Below are 9,512 nucleotides of genomic sequence, written 5' to 3' on the forward strand. Positions count from 1 at the left end.
CATTCTGCATGTAATGAAAGAAATTTATATTATTTACTCTTTTTTTTTTTTTTCCAGCTGAAGCCCACCCAGTGTTTAAACTGAGAGGCTGAGTTTGGCAAATCTTAATAGATCCCAAAGAAAAGGGATTATACCAGTCTGTAGAAAACATGCTTTTCTCTGCTCCAGCTATAGTTAGTTTTACTAAGGGAGGCTGTGAGTGTCCCTGCAGGGCAAAGCCGTGAGCGTGAAAATACCATCGCTGTGTGGAAGATGTTTAGGTTTTAATCCCTGGAGAAGGTTTTGATTGTGTGTATTGTGTTGCAAAAACAGGCACACAGAGGGGCAAGTGCAGCTGTTTTTCAAATAGGTGTCCCTGAGCCATGGAATTACCTTACTCCCACCAAATACACATATCTACACACACATCACATTGCTCTCCTTTGTCTTTGTCTTTCTTTCTCAACCCCCCACCACCACACACATGAGTACACATGTAAGATACAGTAAACATGTTAGGTGTTTCTTCAATGTGACAGAGGCTGATGTCTGAGGTTATAGTGAGTCCCTTTCTTGAATTCTGATTGGCATTTGCATTCTCCCTGCTCTCACTGAAGATGTCCTGAACACAAGAGTTACTGTCTTCTGAAAGTTGCCCCGCACCGCGCCTTCGTGTTCGGTGTGCTTGAACCCTGTTACTGAGCTTCGGGCAAGGGGCTGGAGGTTAAAATACACAGACACACAGACAGACAGACAGTGACACCGGCCATCCTTGAATTCCTCAAGAATGCCCCCTTTATTGTGTTCAGGGGCAGATTATATAGAGATAGCCACGCCCCAGCCAAACCCACCAGAAACTACTCTCCTGTCATCAGGAACTTCTGAAGGTCTCGTGCTCAGAGCAGCTGTAGGCACTCAGATCAAGGGATTACAAAAAGTTCAAGATCTGGGTTCTCACTGCTCCCAACAGAAAGTCACAGCTCTCGTCTCATCCCTCAAATCAGCGATCTCTGTCCAGGATCTCACAGGTCAAGAGTTCCCAGAGAAGTGCATGAAGCTTTGAACTCAATTGCATCAGCAGGGTCAATTCTCCTCAGTCTAGTATTTGCCTTCTCTTATTTTCTGAGAGCATTCCTGAGGGCACATCCTTGTAAAACCCTGCTTCAGACCACCATGGTCTTTTCAGAATATACTGAGGGAGAATCAAGCCTACAGGAGGAAGTGAGGATTTTCCATTAAGTTGTTTCTTCGGTGATTTGGAGTTTGGAGGCTTTCTTCTGAATAGTAATCTTTGTCTTTATCCTGTTCTGTAGTTTAGAAAGTTTATCGAATGTATCCAAAAATCAATAAAATTTTGATTTTTCTCTTCGGGTAAAATAAATAATGAACTCTAATTATTTTAGATTTCTTTTTAAAAATTACTTTTTTATGATTTGCCTCTCCGTTATTTTTTATATGTTAAACTTACACTAGACTTCATGCACATAGGTAGGAGGGTTCACACTGCACGAATGTCAGTCGCTATCTGAAATGCTACTATCAAAGGCCTGTGAGAGTCACACGTGCAGTCCCATCATTGGGTGATTCTTAGCTGACGTTAGGTGATAGTTAACACAACCGAAGTGCTGGGTAGCTACATGTTGATATTCATTTTTGGCCTCAGATAAAGTAATTTTGATAATTTTCTAGTCACACCGAGATCTTCTCAGAATTTTCAAGCTTGGAATTCAAGCCACCTATCTAGATTTGAGTGTTTCTTCATGTCTTCTTGATTCTTTATTTGAAGTGTTGTCTGGCTCTGACCTACTTACTTACTGGTGTTTTTTAATTAATTGCAAAGACTTGCTGGCAAGAGCCAGACTCCAACTGAAACTTGCTTACCAAGTTTCAAATGCAGCCCCCAGGATGGTTTATGCATCTGACTTTGTCTCCAAAGAGTGCCACAGTTCATTACCTCCAGTTCAGATTCTATACTCATGATGCATTCTTGCTTTTAGGCCCAACCTTGATGAATTTTTATATTCACACCTGCCTTTCAAGTCCATCTGTGTTTTTTTTCCTCCCTCCTCTTCCTTCTTGCCTTCCTTTCTTCCTTCCTCCTTACCTCCATGCCAGAGGTAGAGAGTGACATGAAAAATTATTTTCAAGTAATTTCTAGCAGAGGTGGTCATAGGAAAAGGAAGCTATAGGAAATAGAATAAGACAAAAGGAAGCTTAAGGAAAAGTGTGGCACTTCTGGAAGGATGAATAAGGCTCTGTGTTACATGTTGACCTGTACTTAATGTTCGTTCGACATGTAACATATAAAGTTGGCTCTCTGTATCTCATTATCAAAGTCATTAGTCAATGTCTGTAATTGAATGGGGTGGCAATTATCAAAGAAAGGGGATAGCGATGGATTGTTATTTGACTAACACTGACTATCCTAGTTCTAAAGCGTTGTCACAGGGCTATTAAAGAGGACCACTGAGGGCAATAACACTATCACTACATCATCTGTATCCATTATCCACCCACCTGTTTCTTTTTTATACAGAGGATTATTGAATATAAAGATTATAAAGTTCTGGGACTAAAACAGGGTCACCTTTATCTAATGTGTGTTGTGCCATAGAAAATATAGATTAACATTTGAAACTCAGAAAATCAAGTTCTGTGATAGGAATTTGAATTAGTATTCTGTGCAATTCAAATTATTTTTTGATGACTAGGATTATGAAAACATTCTTATAAAAAGCAATAAGAACACATAAAGAACGGTGGCCTTCAGGTGCTCAGGGAGTGGAACAAGGTACTTGAGTGGCACAATAGATATTATTAATAGCTATTTTGACAAGAAAAAGCCTAATCAAAATGAATGTTATTTTTTTTCTACTGAATGTATATAACTATAATACCAGGGCTTTGTGAACCAGCTTAGAAGTTTCTCTGTCTCCTACTCTTCCTTGGTTTGGGCCTATCTCATTAGACCTAACAATATGTCCCAGGATTAGACAGTCTCAGGGGTCAAAGACTACTATGATTATAGTCTCTATTCATTCATTTTGACTTGTTCTTAATGTTTTTCCTATCAGATCCTAAAATCTCTTATGTCCTTATAGAAGTACATTGTGGTGGGACTAATATTGATCTTTAGGTTTTTCAGCCAAGGTCCTTTTTATTTTTAAAGAAGAGGGGATAATTAAATTATTTTGGAGAATCATGGTAGAGAACTGTACAAAACTACTACTTGAAACCTAAAACTATTTGAACTTTGGTAGGCAAAAGTTAGGGGCAGTTGGGCATGGTGGTGCTTATTTGTATTCCCAGTGCTTTGGAGAAATAGAGAGTAATATTTTGTGTTCAAGACCCACCTGAGCTACAAAGAAAGTTGGAAGCCAGCTGGGTAGGACACATTTATCAGTTTACTATAAGGAAAGTTTCTATGCCTTTGGAATGTATTATGCAAAGGAATTATGTGTTCAATCTTTATTATATAACATATTGTTACATAAGGAACTATTTGTGTATGTATGTGTATGTTTGTGTATTGTAGATGTGTGTCCTGTGAAGTAATGTATGTGTGGATGATGGTAGCTTATTCTCTTCTGTGCCTGTATGTCAAGGCTAGAGAATAAAGCCAGGTGTCATCCACTACCACTCTCTCCCCTTTCCCCATGAGACAGGGTTTCTCACTGAACTGTAAGCTCAATGACTTGGCTAAGCTGGCAAGCCAGTATACCTACCTCTGCTCTCCAATGCTGGGGTTATAGGCACTCCAAGCCATGCCTGAATTCTTCTGTGGGTGCTGGAGATTCAACCTGAGGTACTCATGCTTGCACAGTAAGAAGTTGTACCATTCAGGCCATCTCGCCAGTTCCATGAGGACTGATTGCTTAGAGCAATTTAGGAAACAAACTAATTTACTGGTCATTCCCATAATTGTGATTCTACTTACATCTAAAATGGGGATAAAAGAGCAAAGTTCATTTCTATGACCTGTGGATTTATCTATGCCTTTCCGTAATGGTCACAACTTTTTAGATGAGGTTAAACTGGCACATGCATCACAGAGCTCTTAATGCAGCCTCTGGTGTTACTATCTTTGTGCATTAAAGGTGTGCCTGATGAGATCTTGTCACTCAGACTCTTGAGGGGTTGACATTCTAGGCCTATGCCATTAAGTCTAGCTAAGGAATCATTTCCTAAAGGTATTATTTTACAGGCTACTTAGAGGAAACTTTTATGTATTTTTACATACTTTCTAGTTTATGAAAATCCCATTTTACATATAAGCATAGCTTGTATATCAATCTCTGTAATATAAAATGTCCTGTTCCACAAATGTTCTTTCCTATGAAAAGTTGAAACTGTCTCAAAGTGTGGGACTTCTTTACTTGTCTGACAATATCTACTCTCAAAAGATGATTCCTAAAGTCTAAGTGGAAGTTTCAGAATATGCAGACAAACATACAATTTCTTTAATCTGAAATTTAATTTTGCAAATAACAATGTCCCCAAATCACAAGAGAATTTGACATCAACAAAGAAATATTTCAGGACAAAAATAAAACCTGTAGCCTGATGTGAGAAGTTCAAAACTTGGTCTCGGGACTGGAGCTCTGGCTTCTGTTACTCAAGTTTCTCATGGACCTTGGTTTCATCAGTCTCAGAATTAACAGGAGGACAAGAGCTCTGATGCCAGTAATTCCATAGTTCAATGTGGACGGCAGTTTTGACAATATCTGGATAAGATGAATGCAGTCTTTCTGTGATCTTGCTATCACCTGGCCAACACTGGACCATTTTCATAACCTGACCTGGGAATAAACATCAAGCTTCCACCATCTCCAAAGCTGAACTGGATGCATATGACATTCTAGGAAGACTCAGTGAAAATAAAGCAGTGTTGGTAGGAGGAGAAATGAAAACTGCAAAACAAATCCTTTCCCATTGATAGGCAAGATTTTTCAAAGAAACACACAAAAAATTGACACAATTACCTACCATAAGCCATTTTCAATCACCTAATTCTTATAAAGTGGAATACAAAAATATAGAAATAGCTGAAATGATGGAGGAAGAGTTTGCATTCTTACTTTTAAAGACAATTGATGTCTGTTTAAAAGATTTCAACAAAAAGATGGGCAACTAGGCCCTCTGAATGTGGGTGACAGTTGTGTGGCTTAGGCAGTTTGTGGGGCCACTGTCAGTGGGACCAGGTTTTATCCCTAGGACTTGGGCTGTCTTTTTGGAGCCCATTCTCTTTAGAAGGATACCTTGCTTAGCCCAGATATAGGGATGAGGGCCTTGGTTGTAACTCAAAGTTATGTGCTAGACTTTGTTGACTTTCCATTGGAAGCCTTATCCTGTCTGAGGAGTGGATGGGGGTATGGAGTGGAAGGTAGGGTGAGCAGGAGGAGGGGAGGGAGTTGGGACTGGGATTGACATGTAAAATGAGAAAAGATTGTTTAAAAATAAATAAATAAAATTTTGAAAAGATAAAAAGAGTAAAAAAATAGATAAACTGTGGAAATATAACTAACATTTCAATAAGACAATCCCCAATATAAATGAAACATCTAATTGGAGGAGAAAGTCTAATATGAAAGAAAAATTCAGCAAAAAATTAAAACACTTAAAAAATTCTTGAAATACTAGATACTGTCATATACATAGAAACCACATCAGAGAGCACAGTGACAGACAAGATAGAATTGGCTAGAAAGGTTAGAAAATTAATACACTCAGACACCAGATAGAGAAAAAAAGCGATGTGGTCAATATTTTCAAGAACTTTGGGATATTTTCAAGAAGCCAAACTTGAGAACTCACAGAGCAGAAGAAGGAGCTGAGATAAAGTCAAAGAATAGACAGGACATTTGATGGACTTACACCATAAAACTGCAAATCTGAGAATGGAGTAGACATCCAAATATAGAGGCATTTAAATCTCAACTACACATGATCAAAGAAGAAACTTCCTAAAAACATCCAAATAAGAACCCAAGAAAAGAAATAATACTGAAAGAAGTACGAGAAAACTGACAACTGGGTAAGAGGGGCAAAAATATCAAAATAAGCTGGGCCTGTGGTGGCGCACGCCTTTAATCCCAGCACTCGGGAGGCAGAGGCAGGAGGATCTCTGTGAGTTCGAGACCAGCCTGGTCTACAAGAGCTAGCTCCAGGACAGGCTCTAAAGCTGCAGAGGAAGCCTGTCTCAAAAAACCAAAAAAAAAAAAAAAAAAAAAAAAATCAAAATAACCTCAGAGTTTTCATCAGCATCCCCAAAAGCCGGCCTAGCCTAGAATTAAGTATTTCATATTCTGAAGTAAGTGACTGTGAACAAAGAATGGTATTCCCAGCAATACTATCTCTCCAGATTGATGGAGAAATAATGATATGGTTTCAAGATGAATATACATTAAAGTAATTCATAACAAGTAATCTGTTACTGTAGAAAAATCCATAAATGAGTGGCATGCAGGAGGAACGAAAAAGACAACCTCTCCATGAAAACAAGAAAGTAGATATTCCGTGAAAGGAACAGACAGGCATGGGAAAGAATCAGACATGCCCAGCACAGCAAACCAACAAATGTCCAAAGCTAAATTAGGGAGACAGAAAAAGAAAATACCAATAATCCAGCAAATCACAACATCAGCTAACCAAATAAAAAATGCCTTTCAGTAATAGCCTTAATTTTAATTGATGTCAACTCAGCAATAAAAAATGCAAACATTAACTGATTTATTAAAAAAAACAACCCAAGCACTAATTATCTGTTGTCTTTAAAAATTTTCTAGCAAATATCTGAAAACTGAGTAATAAAGGATGGAAATCAAACTACCAAGCAAATTGAAGCCATAACAAGCAGGTTTAGCTATTAATTTATCTCATAAAGTAGACTTCAAAAAATAACCAAAAAGATAGAAAGGAAAATGTATATTCTTAAACAGAATGTTCCATTAGCGCTCAGTAGCCAACAACATGTACTTCTCTGGCAGAGGACCCGGATTCAGTTCGCAGAATCTGTATCATACCATCTGGACTCCTATTCTGGGAGATCTGATGTCCTCTTCTGGCTTTCATGAAAACTGCATGCGCTCAGAATTCATATAGAAATGTAGGCAAAACACTTATACAAATAGAAATGTTTTTAAAGGAGTTATAACAATTGTAAACACATATGTAACAATATTGTAGCCACAACTCCATATATACAATTATTATATATTTTATTATATATTACATATCTGAAAGTATAAGAAATATTATATACATACATACATACATACATACATACATTAAGAGGAATATCTTTTTTTTTTTTTTTTTTTGGTTTTTCGAGACAGGGTTTCCCTATAGTTTCTAGAGCCTGTCCTGGAACTAGCTCTTGTAGACCAGGCTGGCCTCGAACTCAGAGATCCGCCTGCCTCTGCCTCCAGAGTGCTGGGATTAAAGGCGTGCGCCACCACCGCCCGGCTACATTAAGAGGAATAAAATCCAAACGGCTATTAACATAACAACAGTGGAAGACTTTGATACTCTACTCTCATATTTAGATGAGGCTTCCCAACTAGAAATAGGAAAAATGTTTCACAGCCAAGTATATCAGTTGGATTTAAACAGATACATGCAGAATATCCTAGCTAACAGATGGAAACTACACATTCTTCCCAAAGGTGCATGAAACTTTCTGCAAAACTGTTCATATTGTAGGCCAAGTTGAAATCAACAGAATGATTAAACTACAGAAGATATAGACATTGCCTTGAGACCACCTGATTTTTAGCAATGGTGTCAAATGTAGGCTGTGAGGGGAAAAAGGACAGTACATTCTAAAAATTGTGCTGGCAAAACTGGATATCACATATGGAAGTGTGAAATTAGATCCAACTCTTTCACCCTGTTTAAAAATTAATTCAAAATAGAACAAAAACCTTCATTTAAAACTCAAGAGGTAGCTCAGTAATTAAGAGTACTAATTGCTCTTCCAGAGGACCTGGGTTTGATTCTCAACACTCACATGGTTTCTTACAACCCTAACTAGCTCCAGTTCCATGCAGTCCAGTACCCTCTTTTTGATTCTTTGGGGAATGCATGCACATGTTACACAGACATGCATAACACCCATACATATAAAAATATAAATCTGAAATCACAAAATGCCAAAACTACAAGAGGAAACCACAGGGCATCTTCTTAAATACATGGATGTAGGCAGAGACTCAACAGAACTCCAGTTATGTAAGAACTGTCCTTATGCTGAACAAATGGAGCTTACAGAGAAGCAAGAAGATTGTGTACCTCAGACACCCCGGAATGGGGAAAAATCTTCACTGCATTCAGTACAGAAAGGAGACTAACTTTCAGAATTCACTATGCATTGATAAACTTAAACATCAAAAAGACCCCAACTTACCAACTCTAAACAAAATTGCAAATAGACTAATGTTCTCAAAGCAATTATCAAAGGAAGAAACACATACAGTCAATTAGCATTTTTTAAATTGTTGAGCATACTTTGAGATACCATCTTATTCCAGCCAGGATTGTTATCTTTTTATTATTATTATTAAAAATTTCCGCCTCCTCCCCACCTCCCATGTTCCTCCCCTTCCCTCTATTCCCCTCTATTCCAGTCCAAGGAGCAGTCAGGGTTTCATGCCCTTCGGGAAGTCCAAGGTCCTCCCCCCTCCATCCAGGTCCAGGAAGGTGCACATCTAAACAGACTAGGCTCCTTCAAAGCCAGTTCATGCGGTAGGATCAAAACCCAGTACCATTGTTATTGGCTTGTCAGTCAGCCCTCATTGTCCGCCACGTTCAGAGAGTCCAGTTTGATCCCATGCTTTTTCAGTCCCATTTCAGCTGGCCTTGGTGAGCTCTCATTAGACCAGCCCCACCGTCTCAGTGGGTGGGCACACTCCTCGCGGTCCTGACTTCCTTGCTCACGTTCTCCCTCCTTCAGCTCCTCATTTGGGCCTTGGGAGCTCCATCCTGCACTCCAATATGGGGGTGGGGGTGGGGTGGCAGTAAGGGGTGCTGGGGAGATGTGGAGAGAAAAGTGAGGAGGGGAGGATGGGGAGACCCTGAGGGAATGGGATGGTTGGGATGGAGGAGGGGTAGATAGGGGTGCAGGGAAGAAGATATCTTAAATTAAGGGAGCCATTTTAGGGTTAGCAAGAGACTTCACTCTAGAGGTGTTCCCAGGTATCCATGGAGATGTCCCCAGCTAGTTCCTTGGGCAGCTGAGGAGAGGGAGCCTGAAATGTCCCTTTCCTATAGCCACACTGATGAATATCTTGCATATCACCACAGAAGCTCCATCTGGAGATGGATGGAGATAGAGACAGAGACACACATTGGAGCTCAGAATGGAGCTCCCAGGATTGTTATCTTTAAGAAATAAGACAACAAAGGCTGGTATAAAAGGAGCAGGAGACCTTACTGCCGGTGAGAGTGGAACTAGTATGATCATTATGAAAACCAGTATGAATGTTTCACATCAAAAAAAGTAAAATAGAAATATGCATGATCAAGCTTTGCCTTCC

This window comes from Arvicola amphibius, chromosome 17 (assembly GCF_903992535.2).
Source record: "Arvicola amphibius chromosome 17, mArvAmp1.2, whole genome shotgun sequence".
In the NCBI taxonomy this organism is placed as follows: domain Eukaryota; kingdom Metazoa; phylum Chordata; class Mammalia; order Rodentia; family Cricetidae; genus Arvicola; species Arvicola amphibius.